The 24562-nt window shown below is 37.6% G+C and overlaps 1 pseudogene; it reads left to right on the plus strand.

Moving 5' to 3' along the window:
- Positions 1–1732: 1732 nt before the first annotated feature.
- LOC133050676 (U4 spliceosomal RNA) lies at positions 1733–1811 on the plus strand (annotated as a pseudogene).
- The last annotated feature ends 22751 nt before the right edge of the window (positions 1812–24562 follow it).

Genomic DNA, 24562 nt, shown 5'->3' on the forward strand with positions numbered 1-24562 from the left:
AATCTCTTTAGTTCCTCTTTGCTTTCTGCCATAAGGGTGGTGTCATCTGCATATCTGAGGTTATTGATGTTTCTCCTGGCAATTGATTCCAGCTTGTGCTTCATCCAGCACAGCATTTCACATCATGTATTCAGCATATAAGTTAAATAAGCAGGGTGGCAATATAAAGCCTTGATGTACTCCTTTCACAATCTGGGACCAATCCATTGACCCATGTCTGGTTCTAACTGTTACTTCTTGACCTGCATACACATTTTCTAGGAGGCAGGTAAAATGGACTGGCATTCCCATCTCTAACCAAAATAACCAATTAGTTATCCATTTGATAAAGTTAAGCTTAAACATGTTACTGTGTATTATTTAAAATATATACTATTAATACAATCTAGATACACACACATATGCATGTGCACACACACACACACACACACACAAAACACACCTAGATATATAATGAAGCTGTAGAAAACCAAAAACAAAGACAAAAAACTAAAATTGAAGATGTGCAAATGGAAGAGACAAAACTATAGAGGAGCAAGGATAAGAAATACAGTGAACCTCTCATCAAAAACCAGGTAAGCAAGAAAATCTTGGCTGAAATCTTTACATTTTGAAACAGTAAAAATGTGCTGAATTACATATGAATATTCAGCAAAATTACTCTTTAAAGGTGAACAGAAAGGAAGTTTCTTTTCAAATATAACACGATGGAATTCATTACCACAAGAAATGAAGAGATTCAGGTAGAAAAAATGATATGCAACCAAAACTTGGATGTATATTTAAAAAAGGTAATGAAAATTTTAAAAAAATGTAAAACAAATGTTTATCTCCTTTATCATAATTCTCTGAAAGACCATAATTTATTGCAATAATAGCAACAATTTTTGGACTATAGCATATAGTTTGAATGACATGAATGATAGTAATTCACAAAGGATGAAGATAAGTATTAGGAATGCTGTGTTGTAAGTATTCACGATACTCTTAAGGTCCTAAATGTATCTGACATTGGACTTAGATTATTTAAAATACATACATACTATAGTTCATACATCAAGGTCAGATACAACAGAATGATGAAATATTATTCAATGATAAGCTAAGAGGGAAGAAAAAAGAAAAAATGAAAAGCATCAGATTAAATGAGTGGTTTAATGTATAGGTCTCATAGAAACTGTAATATTTTTCAGTTCAGGTCAGTTCCACTCTTTGTGACCCCATGGACTGCAGCATGGCAGGATTCCCTGTCCATCATCAACTCCCAGAGTTTATTCACACTCATGCCCGTTGAGTCAGTGATGCCGTCCAGTCATCTCATCCTCTGTCATCCCCTTCTCTTCCTGCCTTCAATCTCTCCCAGCATTAGGGTCTTTTCAAATGAGTCAGCTCTTCACATCAGGTGGCCAGAATTTTGGAGTTTCAGCTTCAACATCAGTCCCACGAATGAACGCCCAGGACGACTGATCTTTAGGATGGACTGGTTGGATCTCCTTGCAGTCCAAGGGACTCACAAGAGTCTTCTCCAAACCACAGTTCAAAAGCATCAATTCTTTGGCACTCAACTTTCTTTATAGTCGAACCCTCACATCCATACATGACCACTGGAAACACTGCAGTCTTGACTAGATGGAACTTTATTTCAAAATAATGTCTCTGCTTTCTAGTATGCTGTCTAGGTTGGTCATAACTTTCAAGGAGTAAGCGTCTTTTAATTTCATTGCTGCAATCAAGCTTTGCACAGTGGCAGTATCGTAGCCAACGAGGTTTATCCAAGGCGTGATTATTGCTAATTGAAAACTAATTTCATGGCTGCAATCACCATCTGCAGTGATTTTGGAGCCCAAAAAAATAAAGTCAGCCACTGTTTCTACTATTTCCCCTTCTATTTGCCATGAAGTGATGGGACCTGATGCCATGATCTTAGTTTTCTGAATGTTGAGCTTTAAGCCAACTTTTTCACTCTCCTCTTTGACTTTCATCAAGAGGCTCTTTAGTTCTTCCTCACTTTCTGCCATAAGGGTGGTGTCATCTGCATATCTGAGGTTATTGATATTTCTTCCAGCAATCTTGATTCCAGCTTGTGCTTTATCCAGCCCAGCCTTTCTCATGATGTATTCTGCATATAAGTTAAATAAGCAGGGTGACAATATACAGCCTTGATGTACTCTTTCCCTATTTGGAACCAGTCAGTTGTTCCATGTCCAGTTCTAACTGTTGCTTCCTGACCTGCATACAGATTTCGCAAGAGGCAGGTCAGGTGGTCTGGTATTTCCATCTCATTTAGAATTTTCCAGAGTTTACTGTGATCCACATAGTCAAAGGCTTTGGCATAGTCAATACATGTTTTTCTGGAACTCTCTTGCCTTTTCAATGATCCAGCAGATGTTGGCAATTTGATCTCTGGTCCCTCTGCCTTTTCTAAAACCAGCTTGAACAACTGGAAATTCACAGTTCTTGTACCACTGAAGCCTGGCTTGGAGAATTTTGAGCATTACTTTACTAGTGTGTGAGATGAGTGCAACTGTGTGGTAGTTTGAGCATTCTTTGGCATTGCCTTTCTTTGGGATTGGAATGAAACTGACCTTTTCCAGTCCTGTGGCCACTGCTGAGTTTTCCAAATTTGCTGGAATATTGAATACAGCACTTTCACAGCATCATCTTTGAGGATTTGAAATAGCTCAACAGGAAATCCATCACCTCCACTAGCTTTGTTTGTAGCGATGCTTCCTAAGGCCCACTTGACTTCACATCCCAGGATGTCTGGCTCTAGGTGAGTGATCACACCATCGTGGTTATCTGAGTTATTAACATCTTTTTTGTACAATTCTTCTGTGTATTCTTGCCACCTCTTCTTAATATCTTCTCCTTCTGTTAGGTCCATACCATTTCTGTCCTTTATTGAGCCCATCTTTGCATGAAACATTCCCTTGGTATCTCTAATTTTCTTGAATGGATCTTTATACTTTCCCATTCTATTGTTTTCCTCTATTTCTTTACAATGATCACTGAGGAATGCTTTTTTTATTTCCCCTCACTATTCTTCAGAACTCTGCATTCAAATGGGTATATCTTTCCTTTTCTCCTTTGCTTTTTGTTTATCTTTATTCACAGCTATTTGTATGACCTCCTCAGACAGCCATTTTGCTTTTTTGCATTTCTTTTTCTTGGGGATGATCTTGTTCCCTGTCTCCTGTACATTGTCACAGACCTCTGTCCATAATTCATCAAGCACTCTAACACGTCTAGTCCCTTAAATCTATTTCTCACTTCCACTGTATAATCATAAGGAACTTGATTTAGGTCATACTTGAATGGCCTAGTGATTTTCCCTACTTTCTTTAGTTAAATCTGAATTTGGCAATAAGGAGTTCATGATCTGAGCCACAGTCAGCTCCAAGTCTTGTTTTTTGCTGACTATATAGAACTTCTCCATCTTTGGCTGCAAAGAATATAATCAATCTGATTTCAGTTTTGACCATCTGGTGATGTCCATGTGTAGAGTCTTCTCTTGTGCTGTTCAAAGAGGGTGCTCCCTATGACCAGTGCATTCTCTTGACAAAACTCTATTAGCCTTTGCCCTGCTTCATTCTGTACTCCCAGGCCATATTTGCCTGTTACTCCAGGTGTTTCTTGACTTCTTACTTTTGCATTCCAATCCCCTATAATGAAAAGGACATCTTTTTTAGGTGTTAGTTCTAGAAGATCTTGTAGGTCTTTATAGAATCGTTCAACATCTTCAGCACTGCTGGTCAGAGCATAGACTTAGATTACTGTGATATGGAATAGTTTGCCGTGGAAACAAACAGAGATCATCCTGTCGTTTTTGAGATTGAATCCAACTACTGCATTTCTGACTCTCTGTTGACTCTGATGGCTACTCCATTTCTTCTAAAGCATTCTTGACGCAGTAGCAGATATAATGGTCATCTGAGTTAAATTTTCCCATTCCAGTCCATTTTAGTTCACTGATTCCTAAAATGTCAATGTTCACTCTTTGTGTGAATTCATCTCATCTCCTGTTTGACCACATCCAATTTGCCTTGATTCATGGACCTAACATTACAGGTTCCTATGCAATATTACTCTTTATAGCATCAGATCTTGCTTCTATCACCAGTCACATCCACAACTGGGTGTTGTTTTTGCTTTGGCTCCATCTTTTCATTCTTTCTGGAGTTATTTCTCTACTCTTCTCCAGTAGCATATTGGGAATCTACCAAGCTGTGGAATTCATCTTTCAGTGTCTTATCTTTTTGCTTTTCATACTGTTCATGTTGTCTCAAGGCAGAAATACTGAAGTGGTTTACCTTTCCCTTCTCCAGTGGACCAGATTCAGTCAGACCTCTCCACCATGGCCCATCATCTTGGGTGGCCCTACTCAGCATGACTCATAGTTTCATTGAGTTAGACAAAGCTGTTGTCCATGTGTTTAGGAATAGTTTTGAATTAGTACAAATTTATATATGAAGATGGTTATCTGCAAAGAATGTTAAAGTGATAACTAATTATAGAGTTAAATACATCATTTAAAATGTATATTTTTAAAGAAGAATTCTTTAGAAAACAATTAATATCCCTACAAAAAAAGCATCTTTATGAAATTTACAACCATAGGTTTTGGGTTGCTGTGTTTTCATTTTCATTCATTTCAATACATATTTTGATTTCTTTTTTGATTTCTTCTATGATTTGTTGGTTATTCAGAAGCGTGTTATTTAGCCTCCATATGTTTGAAGTTTTAACAATTTTTTCCCTGTAATTGAGATCTAATCTTACTGCACTGTGGTCAGAAAAGATGACTGGAATGATTTCAATTTTTTTGAATTTTCCAAGACCAGATTTATGGCTACAAAGCCACAGTCATCAAGACAGTATGGTACTGGCACAAAGACAGAAATATAGATCAATGGAACAGAATAGAAAGCCCAGAGATAAATCCACGAACCTATGGACACCTTATCTTTGACAAAGGAGGCAAGGATATACAATGGAAAAAAGACAACCTCTTTAACAAGTGGTGCTGGGAAAACTGGTCAACCACTTGTAAAAGAATGAAACTAGAACACTTTCTAACACCATACACAAAAATAAACTCAAAATGGATTAAAGATCTAAATGTAAGACCAGAAACTATCAAACTCCTAGAGGAGAACATAGGCAAAACACTCTCCGACATAAATCAAAGCAAGATCCTCTATGACCCACCTCCCAGAATATTGGAAATAAAAGCAAAACTAAACAAATGGGACCTAATGAAACTTCAAAGCTTTTGCACTACAAAGGAAACTAGAAGTAAGGTGAAAAGACAGCCCTCAGATTGGGAGAAAATAATAGCAAATGAAGAAACAGACAAAGGATTAATCTCAAAAATATACAAGCAACTCCTGAAGCTCAATTCCAGAAAAATAAATGACCCAATCAAAAAATGGGCCAAAGAACTAAACAGACATTTCTCCAAAGAAGACATACAGATGGCTAACAAACACATGAAAAGATGCTCAACATCACTCATTATTAGAGAAATGCAAATCAAAACCACAATGAGGTACCATTACACACCAGTCAGGATGGCTGCTATCCAAAAGTCTACAAGCAATAAATGCTGGAGAGGGTGTGGAGAAAAGGGAACCCTCTTACACTGTTGGTGGGAATGCAAACTAGTACAGCCGCTATGGAAAGCAGTGTGGAGATTTCTTAAAAAAACTGGAAATAGAACTGCCATATGACCCAGCAATCCCACTTCTGGGCATACACACTGAGGAAACCAGATCTGAAAGAGACACGTGCACCCCAGTGTTCATCGCAGCACTGTTTATAATAGCCAGGACATGGAAGCAACCTAGATGCTCATCAGCAGATGAATGGATAAGGAAGCTGTGGTACATATACACCATGGAATATTACTCAGCCGTTAAAAAGAATTCATTTGAACCAGTCCTAATGAGATGGATGAAGCTGGAGCCCCTTATACAGAGTGAAGTAAGCCAGAAAGATAAAGAACATTACAGCATACTGACACATGTATATGGAATTTAGAAAGGTGATAACGATAACCCTATATGCAGAACAGAAAAAGAGACACAGAAATACAGAACAGACTTTTGAACTTTGTGGGAGAATGTGAGGGTGGGATATTTCAAAAGAACAGCATGTATACTATCTATGGTGAAACAGATCACCAGCCCAGGTGGGATGCACGAGACAAGTGCTCCGGCCTGGTGCACTGGGAAGACCCAGAGGAATCGGGTGGAGAGGGAGGTGGGAAGGGGGATCGGGATTGGGAATACATGTAAATCCATGGCTGATTCATATCAATGTATGACAAAACCCACTGGAAAAAAAAATAATAATAAAAAAAAATAAAATAAAATAAAAAAATAAAAAGAGATATGGTTGAAAAAGAAAAAAAGAAAAAGAAAAAGAAATTTACAACCAAACTTAACAGGTTCATTTAAACATGATGTAAGGAAAACATCGAAATACCTACAAGCATGAATGTGTCACATATGGATCCAGCAGGTTCAAGAAATTGTATTTTATATAGTTCTTCACATAAACATTATCAGGAATTTATCAAATATTCTGAACCATTGTGATATTCACAGATGAAAATCAGTTCAATATTTGCACATAACAGATTATAACTTGTTGGGACATATTATGTCATTCATAGAGACAGAGTTGTTGCTAACATTCACATTGCTCACTTTTGATTTTTTTCCCTCAAAACAAGAATTTGTTGGAAGCTATACAGTGGAAATCTCTGAGAATCTAACAACCTGTAAGCCTGAGGGAAGAGGTAAATTCTTCCTCTGATTTTGTCAAACAGAACCTCCAAGGAATTGATGAAAAAAATACTGTGCTGTGCCTTCATGCCTTAGAAAGAAGTAAAGGAAAAATCATATTCACCTCACTTCACCTGAAGATAACACAGAGTGTTAGTGTACAACTTTCTTCTGAAAAACCAGGATGGATGCTTTTCTTCAAAGGAAGAGGCAGTGATTTTAAGTTAAAGGGAACCAGGAAGCATTAGAAGAAAATGTATGTTTTACAGACAAATAATGAAGGGTATGTGTTCTGTTCATATACATCTCAGCAGATGGGAATAATTTCTTCAAGTGCTTCCTTCCATAAGGGCCACTGGACTCAGAAAGTAATAAATAGAAGAAAATAGAAAAGTACTGAGTTATATGGCACTTTTGTCAAAACTTCAGAGGGATTTTTTAAAAAATTCATTTGTAACCTATTTGAATCTTTTATGGGGCTTCCCTAGTAGCTCAGATGGTTAAGAATCTGCCTGAAATACAAGAGACCTGGGTTCGATCCCTGGATTTGGAAGATGCCCTGGAGAAAGGAATGACTGCTCACTCCAGTATTCTTGTCTTGAGAATTCCATAGCCAGAGGATAATCCATGGGGTTGCAAAGAGTTGGACACAACTGGGTGACTTTCACTTTCTGAATCTTTGTATGTCCCCTAAAATATGTCACATCAAAAAGCTAATATGTCTACTAGTCAGCCTTATTTAATACTCGTTGGGGTCAGAGACAAAAGCACTAATATGATTTTATAGCATCTCCATATAGATAGCAGAGTTAAGTTCTGGGAATAAGGGTATGAGGTCTGAACACTGATTCTTAAAAAGTTCACATTTTCATCACCCTTTTCATTCATTGCCTCTTTGTATAATAAGGAACAGTATGTGCTAACTAAATAAACTTAAAATCCTCTTTATTTATTAGAGATATTAAAATATAAGCTATCATATATAAATTGAATACTTTTACCAAACCTAACACTAGTCTGTTAGCTTACGATTACTGATTAAATTATTCAATGTAAAGTTTAACTTGAATTTTAAATTTCAGTTCAGTTCACTTCAGTTACTCAGTCGTGTCCAACTCTTTGTGACCCCATGGACTGTAGCACACCTGGATTCCCTGGCCATCACCAACCCCTCGAGCTTGACCAAACTCATGTCCATCAAGTCAGTGATACCATCCAACCATCACATCCTCTTTTGTACTCTTCTCCTCCTGCCTTCAATTTCTCCCAGCATCAGTGTCTTTTCCAAAAAATCAGCTCCTCACATCAGGTGGCCAAAGTATTGGAGCTTAAGCTACAGCATCAGTCCTTCCAATGAACATTCAGGACTGATTTCCTTTATGACTGACTGGATTGCTCTTGCAGTCCAAGGAACTCTCAAGAGTTTTCTCCAACACCACAGTTCAAAAGCATCAGTTCTTTGGTGCTCAACTTTGTTTATGGTCAAGCTCTCACAACCATACATGACTACTGGAAAAAACGTAGCTTTGACTAGACATACCTTTGTAGGCAAAGTAATGTCTCTGCTTTTTAATATGCTATCTAGATCGTCATAACTTTTCTTCCAAGGAGCAAGCACCTTTTAATTTCATGGCTGTAGTCACCATGTGCAGTTTTTGGAGCCCAGGAAAATAAAGTCAGACACTGTTTCCCCATCTATTTGCCATAATGTGATGGGACCAGATGCCATGATCTTAGTTTTCTGAATGCTGAGTCTGAACCCAACTTTTTCACTCTCCTCTTTCACTTCCATTAAGAAGCTTTTTAGTTTCTCTTCGCTTTCTACCATAAAGGTGGTGTCATCTGTATATCTGAGGTTATTGATAATTTTTCCAGCAATCTTTATTCTAGCTTGTGCTTCATCCAGCCTGGCATTTCATAAGATGTATACTGCATATAAATTAAATAAGCAAGGTGACAACATACAGCACAGATGTACTCCTTTCACAATTTGGAACCAGTTCATCATTCTATGTCCGGTTCTAACCGTTGCTCCTTGACCTGCATACAGATTTCACAGGAGGCAGGTCAGGTGGTCTGGTATTCCCATCTCTTTAAGAATTTTCCACAGTTTATTGTGATCCACACAATTAAAGGTTTAGAATAGTCAATAAAGCAGAAGTAGATGTTTTTCTGGAACTCTCTTGCTTTTTCTAAGGTCCAATGGATGTTAGCAATTTGATCTATGTTTCCTCTGCTTTTTCTAAATCCAGCTTGAATATCTGGAAGGTCATGGTTCACATACTGTTGAAGCCTGGCTTGGAGAATTTTGAGCATTACTTTACTAGCGTGTAAGATGAGTGCAATTGTGTGGTAGTTTGAACATTCTTTGGGATTGCCTTTCTTTAGGATTGGAATGAAAACTGACCTTTTCCAGTTCTGTGGCCATTGCTACATTTTCCAAATTTGTTGGCATATTGAGTGTGGCAATTAACAGCATCATCTTTTAGGATTTGAAATAGCTTAACTAGAATTCCATCACCTCCATAGCTTTGTTTGTAGTGATGCTTCCTATGGCCCACTTGACTTTGCAACTCAGGATGTCTGACTCTAGGTGAATGATCACACCATCATGGTTATCTGAGTCATGAAATCTTTTCTGTATATTTCTTTGGTGTATTCTTACCACCTCTTCTTAATATCTTCTGATTCTGTGAGGTCCATACCATTTCTGTCCTTTATTGTGCTCATCTCTGCATGAAATATTCCCTTGGAAACTCTAATTTTCTTGAAGAGATCTCTAGTCTTTCTCATTCTGTTGTTTTCCTCTTTCCTCTTTATTTCTTTTCATTGATCATGGAGGAAGGCTTTCTTTTGTCTCCTTGCTATTCTTTGGAACTCTGCATTCAGATGGGTATATCTTTCCTTTTCTCCTTTGACTTTAGCTTCTCTTCTTTTCTCAGATAAGTCTTCCACAGACAACCATTTTTCCTTTTTGCATTTCTTTCTCTTGGGCTTGATTACTGCTTCCTGTACAATGTTACAAACCTCCATCTATAGTTCTTCAAGCACTCTGTCTATCAGATCTAATCCCTTGAATCTATTTGCACTTCCACTGTATAATCATAAGGGATTTGATTTAGGTCATACCTGAATTGTCTAGTGGTTTTCCCTACTTTCTGCAATTTAAGAAGAATGTAGGTTAAAACCATACTTTCTTCTTAAATTGCAGATAGCAGGGAAAACCACTAGTATAATTTTAAATTTAAACCAAAGTATTTGATTAGCCTAATATTCTAATGTCTACCTAACTGGAAAAAAAAAAAAGAGTGAAATTTTAAAAACGTCAGTTACTAACCACACAGTACCTAAGAACACTTGTTGTTCTTTTTGTTATTGTTGAGTCACTAAATTATGCCCAACTCTTTGTGACCCTGTCGACTGTAGCCCACCAAGTTCCACAGTCCATGGGATTTCCCAAGCAAGAATACTGAAGTGGTTGATCAAATACATGTCTCCTACACTGGCAAGTGGGTTCTTTACCACTTAAACACAAGAGAAGCCCACCTAAGAATTCTAACAGCTTTATAAATAAGAGGAGGGAAAAAATAAATAAATAAGAGGAGGGGATGGAGAACACAACTACAAAAGCTTTCCCTCTGCATCTATTCCCAGGTTTTCTCAGTTATGTATCAAGACAATATATTGGCTAAATAATCATTCTTCTAGCTCTATAAGCAATGTTAGAAATAAATGAGACATGACTATATCAAAAGTACACTATGTCAGGATAAACATGAAGATATAAAAGGGAACATCAAAATCACAAATGTCAGGAAGAGATGTAAAAAATGTATATTTTTTTGAATTACCAGTCTAAAGCAATTAGATATAGGAAACTGAAGTTAATATTAGTAGACTGTGATGATAAATACATATATCACCATTATTTACATATTTTCCTCTTTTTCAACTCTGCTGTGACTATATTCTTTCTTTTTCTGTTTCTCCTAACTGGAATTGAAAAGGCAAAAGGGATTGACAGGGGAAGTAGGCAGATATCATATATAAACATCGCCTACTTAATAAGTGCTTAGAGATGACCTTGCTGAATTTTTTTTTTAAGTTTTTTTGACAGAAATCCAGGTATCCTGGGTTAGGAATGCAGTCAAATGCATCATAATTACATTTCATATTTTTAAAATTAAACATCTCATTTGTCAATCACCATACTGAACATCAGAGAACTGAAATAGCTAGACCCTGCCTCTTTGAATAAACCTTGGATATAAGATCCTTTGTTCTGGATATTTCTTTTATACCTTAGACTTGAAACTCTCTAAATGTGTCATCAAGCCTCTTAGTTACATTGCTGTTTACATAATTTATTTGCACATTTGTCACTGTCACTGTGCAGTGAGTCCCAGTGACTAAGTTCTGTCTAATACCTTTTAGTATAGTCACATTGTATAGTCTCTGGCAATTAGTCAACGTTCAATATATGCCTGCTGGCTATAATGGCGTCCCTGCTCTCAAATGCAAAACATTCTTTCTTTACTGAAGTCCCTAAGTAAAAATCCTGGGTCCACACACTTTAAGAAGTCTGATACAGTATCTTTTTATAGTAACACAATGCAGTGGCATTGAGCAATTTAGAAATGAGAAAGTGGATGGATGGATGGCTTTTCTGGTAAGACCATGTTATTTACTATTCTGTGACTTTAAGTCACCTTTTCTTTCTCTTTTTTAGATTATGTTATATTATCAGCAGTGTTTGTAATATCACTAATTGTCTCCTGGAAATCTTTCAAAATACTCAATACAATGTAATGGTATATTTTAAAACAAGGAAAAGGACCCTAAACAATTATTCAACTCCCCAAATTTATCATTCCTCCAACGAGAAAGAGGCGTTAAGTGACCTGATTGCATAGTTCACTCTAGTTTACCAAGGAGACAATAAAATACTACCGAGGGCTCAGTCTGATAAAGAAATATGGATTATCAACTGTTTATAAAACCAAGCATGTGGGCTTCAACCAGATTAAGAAATGTTACCATTTACAAAAATTATGCGGAAATGAATAATTTATATTATAACCTCAGTGGTTTGGAAACCAAAAGTGGACATCATCTACTGATGTTTAGACAATATGTATAGCAGTATACAAGTGTTTTTGACATTCTGTGGTGGATATGAACGGCACCACAGTACATAATTTGGGGCTGTTTTATCCTTCATGGTTGTATTTAAGGGAAAAATTTCTAGGTTAAACAACTTAGAGGTGTTTACAATGCAATTCTCATTGTTTAGAAAGAACAGTTTCTGTTTGGGGAGGGGTACGGACAAAATCTAACATTCTAGGAAGTAGAGAATTTAAAACTTTAATTCTGAATTATATTTATATCACTTATTGTGACAGGCAAGAGGCAAAAATTTGAATTATAAATATATGAGTTATTCAGAGAAATTCAAAAACTGTATATTTTTATTTTATTATTATTATTATTATTATTATTTTTTTTGTCATACATTGATATGAATCAGCCATGGATTTACACGTATTCCCCATCCCGATCCCCCCTCCCACCTCCCTCTCCACCCGATTCCTCTGGGTCTTCCCAGTGCACCAGGCCCGAGCACTTGTCTCATGCATCCCACCTGGGCTGGTGATCTGTTTCACCATAGATAGTATACACGCTGTTCTTTTGAAATATCCCACCCTCACATTCTCCCACAGAGTTCAAAAGTCTGTTCTGTATTTCTGTGCCTCTTTTTCTGTTTTGCATATAGGGTTATCGTTACCATCTTTCTAAATTCCATATATATGTGTTAGTATTCTGTAATGGTCTTTATCTTTCTGGCTTACTTCACTCTGTATAAGGGGCTCCAGTTTCATCCATCTCATTAGGACTGGTTCAAATGGATTCTTTTTAACGGCTGAGTAATATTCCATGGTGTATATGTACCACAGCTTCCTTATCCATTCATCTGCTGATGGGCATCTAGGTTGCTTCCATGTCCTGGCTATTATAAACAGTGCTGCGATGAACATTGGGGTGCATGTGTCTCTTTCAGATCTGGTTTCCTCAGTGTGTATGCCCAGAAGTGGGATTGCTGGGTCATATGGCAGTTCTATTTCCAGTTGTTTAAGAAATCTCCACACTGTTTTCCATAGCGGCTGTACTAGTTTGCATTCCCACCAACAGTGTAAGAGGGTTCCCTTTTCTCCACACCCTCTCCAGCATTTATTGCTTGTAGACTTTTGGATAGCAGCCATCCTGACTGGCGTGTAATGGTACCTCATTGTGGTTTTGATTTGCATTTCTCTAATAATGAGTGATGTTGAGCATCTTTTCATGTGTTTGTTAGCCATCTGTATGTCTTCTTTGGAGAAATGTCTGTTTAGTTCTTTGGCCCATTTTTTGATTGGGTCATTTATTTTTCTGGAATTGAGCTTCAGGAGTTGCTTGTATATTTTTGAGATTAATCCTTTGTCTGTTTCTTCATTTGCTATTATTTTCTCCCAATCTGAAGGCTGTCTTTTCACCCCACCCACAGTTTCCCCTGTAGTGCAAAAGCTTCCAAGCTTCACCAGGTCCCACCTGCCCATTCTTGCCTCTATTTCCAATATTCTGGGAGGTGGGTCATAGAGGATCCCGCTGTGATTTATGTCGGAGAGTGCCCTGCCCATGCTCTCCTCTAGGAGCGTTATAGTCTCCGGTCCTACATTTAGATCCTTAATCCATCCTGAGTTTATTTTTGTGTATGGTGTTAGAAAGTGTTCTAGTCTCATTCCTTTACAAGTGGTTGACCAGTCATCCCAGCACCACCTGTTAAAGAGGCCGTCCCCTTTCCACTGTATATCCTTGCCTCCCCTGTCAAAGACGAGGTGTCCACAGGTCCGTGGATTCATCTCCGGGCATTCCACTCTGCCCCACCGATCTACATTTCTGTCTCTGTGCCAGCACCACACTGTCTCGATGACCGTGGCCCTGCAGCAGAGTCTGAAGTCAGGCAGGTTGACTCCTCCAGTTCCTCTCCTCCCTCTCAAGATTACTTTGGCTATTCGAGGCTTCCTGCATTTCCATACAAACTGTGAAACTCTTTGGTCTAGCTCTGTGAAAAATACCGTTGGTAACTTGATAGGGACCGCACTGAATCCACAGATTGCCTTGGGCAGAATAGCCATCCTGACAATATTGATTCCTCCAATCCATGAACACGGCACGTATCTCCATCCGTCCGTGTCCTCCCTGATCTCCTTCATCAGTGCTTTACAGTTTTCTATGTATAGGTCTCTCGTTCTGTCACAGTGGTATCCCCTACCCTTGCAAAATAGGGTTTTAAGTGATTATATCACAATAGTTACATATACCAATTCACATTAATTTTACAAAACTTACTAAAAGATAAGCTAATAACTGTATAAAGCATTTTATAACTATCAGCTTTTGTTTTTTCCTTGTCAAAGTTGTCAATAATAATAGTACCTAACTGAAGTGGTTCTTCAGTATTCAGTTAGTTAATATTGTAAAAATGCTGAACATACTGCTCATAAATAATAAAACCTAATGAACAATAGATATTATTATGGTTGACCCAGGAACTAATATTCTATTTAGTAAAATATATTTATAGTACGTGCAAATGAAAGGTGATGTGAATGAATTCTGATTATATTTATAATAATTGCTCATGAAATAACAAAAAAATCAAAATGTTGAATCTGGTTCCATATTTTGAAAGAGCCATCTGATTGAACATTAGGCAGTAACTAAAAATAATGACATAAAAAGCACCCATACCAAAAAATTCAAATGTATACTCTTAATTCTTAACTAAGAGAAACAGATAGGAAGTAATACATTTTACACATAAACATACTCTCAAGTACACAGATGCACACACATACACACATGATAAATGAGTCTATCATTTGACTTTTAAATTTAAGTGTTTTATTGGTCATCTGAGTTTTCCAAAGTTTCTATAATGCTTTTACATTGATTTGTTAATAGAAAAACACTTTCTATAATTATAAAAATAAAATGTTCACATTTTAATGAAATAGTTTCAGAAAGAGATACACACACACTGAGGAATATTCAGTTCAGTTCAGTCACTCAGTAGTGCCTGACTCTTTGCGACCCCATGAATCGCAGCACACCAGGCCTCCCTGTCCATCACCAACTCCCAGAGTTTACTCAGACTCATGCCCATCGAGTCGGTGATGCCATCCAGCCATCTCATCCTCTATCATCCCCTTCTCCTCCTGCCCCCAACCCCTCCCAGCATCAGGGTCTCTTCCAATGAGTCAACTTCGCATCAGGTGGCCAAAGTATTGGAGTTTCAGCTTCAGCATCACTCCTTCCAATGAACACCCAGGACTGATCTCCTTTAGGATGGGCTGGTTGGATCTCCTTGCAGCCCAAGGGACTCTCAAGAGTCTTCTCCAACACCATAGTTCAAAAGCATCAATTCTTCAGCACTCAGCCTTCTTCACAGTCCAACTCTCACATCCATACATGACCACTGGAAAAACCATAGCCTTGACTAGATGGACCTTTGTTGGCAAAGTAATGTCTCTGCTTTTCAATATGCTATCTAGGTTGGTCATAACTTTCCTTCCAAGGAGTAAGCATCTTTTAATTTCATGGCTGCAGTCACCATCTGCAGTGATTTTGGAGCCCCAAAAAATAAAATCTGACGCTGCCTCCACTGCTTCCCCATCTATTTCCCATGAGGTGATGGGACCAGATGCCCTGATCTTAGTTTTCTGAATGTTGAGCTTTAAGCCAATGTTTCCATTCTCCTCTTTCACTTTCACCAAGAGGCTTTTTAGTTCCTCTTCACTTTCTGCCATAAGGGTGGTGTCATCTGCATATCTTAGGTTATTGATATTTCTCCAGGCAATCTTGATTCCAGCTTGTGCTTCTTCCAGCACAGCGTTTCTCATGATGTACTCTGCATATGAGAGAAACATTTCTCAGCCATAAAAACAGTGAACTTTGTAGTATCTGCAGCAATGTGGACAGATCTAGAGAATATTATGCTTAGTTAAGTCAGAAAAAGACAAATACTACATGATATCACATATGTGACAGATCAATTTTCCAAGCGTTGGGGAAGAAAAATCAACATTGATTCCAAATTTTATGTGAACAACTAGAAAACAGATTTTCTGCTCTTTTAATGGGGAATAACTGGGAAAGAATAGAATCAAAAGAGTTTTCAGAGACTGGAAAGTTGAGATTTAAGAGGTAGAGTAAGTAGAATATAATTATAGACAGAATTATTTCATCAGTGGGCTTCCCTGATAGTTCAGTTGGTAAAGAATCCGCCTGTAATGCAGGAGACACCATTTTTATTCCTGGATGGGGAAGATCCACTGGAGAAGGGATAGGCTACTCACTCCAGTATTTTGTGGCTTCCCTTGTGGCTCGACTGGTAAAGAATCCCCCTTCAATGCAGGAGAACTGGGTTCAATCCCTGGGTTGGGAAGATGCTCTGGAGAAGGAAAAGGCTACCCACTCCAGTATTCTGGCGTGGAGAATTCCATGGACTGTATAGTCCACGTGGTTGCAGAGTCGGACATGACTTTCACTCTCACTTTCATTGCATAATTGATTTATCACACCATTCTCAGGAATTTTATTGAATCCTGAAGATTTTAAACTAATGTTATACACAGCATTAATGTCTGTTATACACAGAATAGAGTTTTAGAATTGCATTAAGTCATAACATAACTGCAATGCTGGCAGGAGAAAACAATACAAGAAGACAGAGTGTAAGAAGCAAGAGAACATTAGGATTTTTGCTATGATGAAGACAGGCAATAATGTGAAGAGTAAAGATTCATTGATTTAATTTTTCCAAGTAATCACTGTACCCAGTGTTGTGTGCTCTGGACTGTAAATACCAGTTATCCTGACATGACCACAGCAGGTTTTTGCTTATTCAGTCTAATGTTTTGCAACAGGTAAGGTAGTTTATCATAGGTTAGCATTATTTTTGCAAAGCAAAATTTATCTATTATTCTACATGACTGACAATGTATTATATTAATCTATGCACATACATATGTATGCACCTGTAACTGTACTTCAGTAGAAAATCATTCAGAATTAATACATTCCATATATTAGGAATACATTTGAAGAATCTCATTAAAGTATAACTAAATAATTATCTGATCTAAAAAAAAGGTCTATAAATTTACAGATGAGTGAGAGTTAAAAATATCAAGAGACAATGTTTTCTGACAGTCTGGCTGAGAAGGGAATACAAAGGTTTCTATGGGAGTCATTGGCTGAATAAAGGCAGTATGTAATATTCACTACAGGGTTTTCTTAACATTAATCTTAGTGTGTTTTCAGGCCAGATGCGTAATGAGTATTTTACATTTTCTTTTGATTATAAGATTTTAATATTTTACATTTTCTTATGATATATAAGATTATATATATTACATTTTCTTATGATTATAAGCAAACATTTGCTACACGCTTGGTATGACTTTGTACAATATATTTGATAGTTAAATGACATATCTAAAATGCATAATTCCCTTTAACACACATAATAGTTTAAAATGAGTTTTAGTTGACTTTATGTAAACTAAGTTAAATGAACCTCAAAGCAGAATGGTGCCTAATGTTAAAGAACGTGAGTTTGGCCAAAAATAATATGTAAAAGAACAGCTGATGTACTATATTTATGTCAGTTGTGTTAGTCTCATGTAACCCTGATGCCCATATGAAGTAAGCACAATTATACCCCATTTTGAATAAAAAAGATCCTTGTAGTCTGAGTAGCTATGAGATGCCATAGTTAAAGAAAATAACGAATAAAGAATTGTTTGATCCCATCGTTCAGCCTCCAGTGTAATCTCCCAATAAGCTGTTCAATAATATGAGGAGAATACATATTAAACCACAGATGCTGACTCATCCTCTATGAATAAAGATCACAGAATACATAACTCCAGCGCTAACTTGTAATGATTCAATTATTTCACAATATACATATAAACAGTAACACACTCCCACAGAAGAGCCAGTCAAAGAGGGAGAGAATAAAAAACTTTTATATTTTTCTTAAATTTCCAACTTTCTTAAGTTCTCGACCCTTGAGAGATTTCATGGTATTTCATTTAAATTACAATTTCGATTTGATAAAGCATTAAAGTTGGCTTCCCTGATGGCTCAGTGGTAAAGAATCTGCCTGCCATACATGAGACTAGGGTTCAATACTTGTGTTGAGAAGATCTTCTGGGCGAGGAAATGGCAACCCCTTCCAGTATTCTTCCCCGATAGCTCAGTTGCTAAAGTATCCACCTGTAATGCAGGAGACCCTGGTTCAACTCCTGGGTTGGGAAGAATCACTGGAGAAGGGATAGGCTACCTGCTACAGTATTCTTGGGTTTTCTTCATGGTTCACCTGGTGAAGAATCCACTTACAATGTCGAAGACCTAGGTTCGATCCCAGAGTTGGGAAGATTCCCTGAAGAAGGGAACAGCTACCCACTCGAGTATTCCGGCCCGGAGAAATCCATAGACTGTATAGTACACGGAATGTTCCCTTATCTCTAATTTTCCTGAAGAGATCGCTAGTCTTTCCTATTATACTGTTTTCCTCTATTTCTTTGCAGTGATCACTGAGGAAGGCTTTCTTATCTCTCCTGGCTATTCTTTGGAACTCTGTATTCAAATGAGTATATCTTTCCTTTTCTCCTTTGCCTTTAGCTTCTCTTCTTTTCATAGCTATTTGTAAGACCTCTTCAGACAACCATTTTGCCTTTTTGCATTTCTTTTTCTTGGAGATGGTCTTGATCACCACCTCCTGTACAATGTCACAAACTTCCATCCATATTCTTCAGGCACTCTGTAAGGTCTAATTCCTTGAATCTATCTGCACTTTTACTGTATAGTCAAAAGGGATTTGATTTAGGGCACACCTGAATGGTCTAGTGGTTTTCCCTACTTTCTTCAATTTAACCCTGAATTTGGCAATAAGGAGTTCATGATCTGAGCCACAGTAAGCTCCTGGTCTTGCTTTTGCTGACTGTATAGAGCTTTTCCATCTTTGACTGCAAAGAATATAATCAATCTGATTTTGGTATTGACCATCTGGTGATGTCCATGTGTAGAGTCTTCTCTTGTGTTGTTGTAAGAAGGTATTTGCTATGACCAGTGCGTTCTCTTGACAGAACTTGGGTGGCCTTTGACCTGCTTCATTCTGTACTCCAAGGTCAAATTTGCCTGTTACTCCAGGTGTTTCTTGAATTCTTACTTTTGCATTCCAGTCCCCTATAATGAAAAGGACATCTTTTTTCAGTGTTAGTTCTAGAAGGTCTTGTAGGTCTTCACAGAATCGTTCAACTTCAGCTTCTTCAGCATTACTGGTCAGAGCATAGACTTGGATTACTGTGACATTGAATGGTTTGCCTTGGAAATGAACAGAGATCATTCTGTTGTTTTTTAGATCACATCCAACTACTGCATTTCAGAATCTTTTCTGTTGACTATGAGGGCTACTGAATTTCTTCTAAGGGATTCTTGCCCATAGTAGTAGATATAATGGTCATCTGAGTTAAATTCGCCCATTCCAGTCCATTTTAGTTTGCTGATTCCTAAAATGTCAGTGTTCACTCTTGCCATCTCCTGTTCGACCACTTCCAATTTGCCTTGATTCATGGACCTAACATTCCAGGTTCCTGTGCAATATTGCTCTTTACAGCATCAGACCTTGCTTCTATCACCAGTCACATCCACAACTGGGTGTTGTTTTTGCTTTGACTCTGTCTCGTCATTCTTTCTGGAGTTATTTCTCCACTCTTCTACCAATAGCATATTGGGCCCCTACTGACCTGGGGAGGTCATCTTTCAGTGTCCTATCTTTTTGTCTTTTCATACTGTTCATGGAGTTCTCAAGGCAAGAATACTGAAGTGGTTTTCCATTCCCTTCTCCATTGGACCATGTTTTGTCAGAACTCTCTGCCATGCCATCTGTCTTGGGTGGCCCTACAGGGCATGGCTAATAGTTTCTTAAGCTATACAAGGCTGTGGTTCATGCGATCAGTTTGGTTAGCTTTCTGTGATTGTGCTTTTCATTCTGTCTGCCCTATAATGGATAAGGATAAGAGGCTTAAGGGAGCTTCCTGATGGGAGAGACTGACTGAGGGGGAAAATGGGTCTTGTTCTGATGGGTGGGGCCATTTTGGTAAATATTTAATCCAATTTTCTGTTGATGGATGGGGCTGTGTTCCTTCCCTGTTTCTTGACCTGAGGCCAAACTATTAAGAAGAGGTGGTAAAGAATACATAGAAGAATTATACAAAAATATTTTCATGACCCAGACTATCAGGATGGCGTGATCATTCACCTAGAGCCAAACAACTTAGACTGTGAAGTCAAGTGAACCTTTAGGAAGCATTACTCCGAACAAAGCTAGTGAAGGTTATGGAACTCCAGGTGAGCTATTTCAAATCCTAAAAGATGATACTGTGAAAGTGCTGAACTCAGTATGCTGGGCAAATCTGGAAAACTCTGCAGTGGCCACAAGACTGTAAAAGGTAACTTTTCATTCCAATCCCAAAGAAAGGCAATGCAAAAGAATGTTAAAACTACACACAATTGCACACATCTTACATGCTAGCAAAGTAATGCTCAAAATTATCCAAGCCAGTCTTCAAAAATACATGAACCGTGAACTTCCAGATGCTCAAGCTGGTTATAGAAAAGATAAGAGGAACCAGAGATCAAGGTGCCAACATTCTCTGGATCAACAAAAAAGCAAGAGAGTTCCAGAAAACATCTGCTTTTGCCTTACTGACTATGCCAAAGCATTTGACTGTGTGGATTACAACAAACAGTGGAAAATTCTTCGAGAGATGGGAATACCAGACCACCTGACCAGCCTCCCGAGAAATCTGTAGGCAGGTCAAGAAGCAACAGTTAGAACTGGACATGGAACAACAGACTGGTTACAAATTGTGAAAGGAGTACATCAAGGCTGTATATTGTCACCCTGCTTATTTAACTTATATGCAGAGTACATTATGTGAAATGCCAGACTGGACAAAGCACAAGCTGGAATCAAGATTGCCGGGAGAAATATCAATAACCTCAGACATGCAGATGACACCACCCTTATGGCAGAAAGTGAAGAGGAACTAGAGAGACTCTTGATGAAAGTGAAATAGAGTGAAAAAGTTGGCTTAAAATTCAACATTCAGAAAACTAAGATCATGGCATCTGGTCCCATCATTTCATGGCAAATATATGGGGAAACAATGAAAACAGTGACAGACTTTATTTTGGGGGGCTCCAAAATCACTGCTGATGGTGACTGCAGCCATGAAATTAAAAGGCGCTTACTCCTTGGAAGAAAAGCTATGTCCAATCTAGACAGCATATTAAAAAGCAGAGACATTACTTTACCAACATAGGTCTATCTAGTCAAAGCTATGGTTTTATCAGTAGTCATGTATGGATGTGAGAGTTAGACTATAAGGAAAGATGAATGTGGAAGAATTGATGCTTTTGTTCTGTGGTGTTGGAGAAGAGTCTTGAGAATCCCTTGGGCAGCAAGGAAATCCAACCAGTCCATCCTAAAGGAAATCAGTCCTGAATATTCATTGGAAGGACTGATGCTGAATCTGAAACTCCAATACTTTGGCCACCTGATGTAAAGAACTGACTCATTTGAAAAGACCCTGATGCTGGGAAAGCTTGAGGCAAGAATATAATGGGACGACAGAGGATGAGATGGTTTAATGGAATCACCAATGCAATGGACATGAGCTTGAGTAGGGTCCGGGAGTTGGTAATGGACAGGGAAGCCTGATGTGCCACAGTCCATGGAGTCACAAAGAGTCGGACACGACTGATCGACTGAAATGAACTGTATAGTCCATGTGTGACAAAGAGTTGGACATAACTGAGCCGCTTTCACTTCACTTTCCAGTATTCTGCCTGGCAAATCCCATGGACAGAGGAATGTGGTTGGCTACTGTCCATGGGGTTTCAGAAGAGTTGGACGTGACTTAGTGATGAAACAACAAAGTAATTAAAATAAGGTGATTTCATCACTTCGAGGTCTTTCATTGGATTCATCGCTCCAAATCTTTGGTGTGATGAGACAACAACTCAGGAGCATATATTCGGCTGACAGATTGAAATTAAAACTATGTCTGTTATATTTTTTAAAAAACATAGTCCATGTGACTATGGAGTCAAAATTTGAATGGAAAATACATCTATCTAATCAAAAGTTATAATGAAAGCCTTAGAAATGCCAACATCTTCTAGTTGTTTCCATAGAAAAATTATATTTTTTTAAATTTTTTATTTATTTATTTTTTTTATTAGTTGGAGGCTAATTACTTCACAACATTTCAGTGGGTTTTGTCATACATTGATATAAGATTTCATTCTGTTATTAATTTCAAGTTTTCTTTTGAAATAGTATACATTATAGCATTTTGTTTTGTCACATTCATAAGTATTTTGCATGACAGAATTCTTTGTAAATGCCTAACCTAAATTAGTTATCTTAGAAACACAAAAACTGATTTACCATCTATATCATTCAGAAATGTCAAAGCCATAAAAGATGCACAAAACCAGGGTATTTTGCATCACATGATCTAGATTTCAGAGAAATTGTTGGTGTTGATACATTCCTTTAAATGCAACAAGAATGAAGGTGCTTTGTTTGTAGATAAATAATATCATTTTGTGGAATTTGTTGGAATAGAGTCCACTGATAAAGACAATATAATCTCCATTGCCTTCTCAACAATGAACAGAAACAGAAATAGTAAATTTACATATTTTAAAATATGGAAGGGAAGACTCCACAATTCTAGATATTATTGCTTAATTTTGCATTTGGAGGTGGCAGGTCAAAGTGCTTGAGACTTCAATCACTTAAAAAGTATTGCTGATATACTCTTGATGAGAGTCTCAATGATTACACACAATGAAAATTATATTAAAAAGGAATACCAAAAATGACAACTATATTTACAGACTGATATTGGAAAAGGTAGAAGATCACTAAAGACCAGTAATCATAAGTTCCAAATGTTCTAAAAATAACAAATACATGTCTAAAATATATATCATGGAAAGGAATCACCAAATCATGTGATATTGAATGACAGTTGTAAACAATGATTAAATAAATATACATTTTACATTGGGAAGTGAGAATGTGAGAAATTTTTCAAGCTGTTTTAGTTTAATTACTGTTGTTGTTTTCTAATTGATAAGTCATGCCTGACTGTGACCCCATGGACTGCAGCACACAGGCTCCTCTGTCCTCCACTATCCCCGAGTTTGCTCAAATTCACATGCATTAAGTCAGTGATACTCTCCAAACATCTCATCCTCTGCTGCTGCTTTCCCCTTTTGCTTGTAATCTTTCCCACCATTAGGATCCTTTCCAGTGAGTCAGTTCTTCGCATCAGGTGGCCAAAGTATTGGAACTTCAGCTTCAGCATCAGTCCTTCCAATGAATATTCAGGGTTGATTTCCTTTAGGATTGACTGGTTTGATCTTCAGGCAGTCCAAGGGACTTTCAAGAATCTTCTCCAGAACCACAATTTGGAAGGATCAGTTCTTCAGCTCTCAGTTTTCTTTACAGTCCAACTCTCACATCTATACATGACTACTGGAAAAAACATAGGTTTGGCTAAGTGGACTTTGTCAGTAAAGTGGTGTCTCTGCTTTTTAATATGCTGTCTAGGTTTTCCATAGCTTTCCTTCCAAGGAGTAAACATCTGTTAGTTTCATGGGTGCAGTCACCATCTGCAGTGATTTTGGAGCCCAAGGAAAGAAAAACTGTCACTGCTTCCATTTACTGTCCTTCTCTATTTGCCATGAAATGATGGATATCATGATGGATATCATGATCTTAGTTTCTTGAGTCTTGAGTCTTAAGCCAGCTTTTTCAGTCTCCTCTTTCAATCTCATCAAGAGGCTCTTTAGTTCCTCTTCACTTTCTACCATAGAATGGTAATATCTGCATAACTGAGGTTGTTGATATTTCTCCTGGCAATCTTGATTTCAGCTTGTGATTCATTCAGCCTGGTATTTTAACCTACATATAGGTTAAATAAGCAGGATGACAATATGCAACCTTGACGTACTCCTTTCTCAATTTTTAACCAGTCTATTGTTCCATTTAAACTAACTGTTGCCTCTTGACCTGCAAACAGGTTTCTCAGGAAACAGGTAAGGTGATCCGATATTCCCATCTCTTTTAGAATTTTCCAAATTCTTGTTGTGATACACAGAGTCAAAGGCTTTAGCATAGGCAGTGAAGTTCAAGTCGATATTTTTCTGGAATTCCATTGCCTTCTCCATGATCCAACAAATGTTGGCAACTTGATCTCTGGTTCCTCGGCCTTTTCTAAACCCAGTTTATACATCTGGAACTTCTCAGTTCACATTCTGCTGAAGCCTTGCTATAAGGATTTTGAATATTACCTTGCTAGCGTGTGAAATGAGCTCAATTATATGGTAGTTTGATCATTCTCTGGCATTGCTTAAATATAGTATCCCTTAAGCCAAATTCTTTCTCATCTAAAGTTATTCTCATATTCTGAGATCATGTTGCTCTTTTCCTACTTAGGAGATAGTATGTTCTTATTATAAAATTCTGTATTTCTTCATATCACTTGCTACAGCTGTATTTAACACTCTGTGCAAGTGTTTATTTAATATACATGTTGCCTGTTAGGCTATATATGCTCCATGTTATCAGGGATCATATATCTAGT

The sequence above is a fragment of the Dama dama genome, chromosome 32 (genome assembly GCF_033118175.1).
Source record: "Dama dama isolate Ldn47 chromosome 32, ASM3311817v1, whole genome shotgun sequence".
Classification (NCBI taxonomy): domain Eukaryota; kingdom Metazoa; phylum Chordata; class Mammalia; order Artiodactyla; family Cervidae; genus Dama; species Dama dama.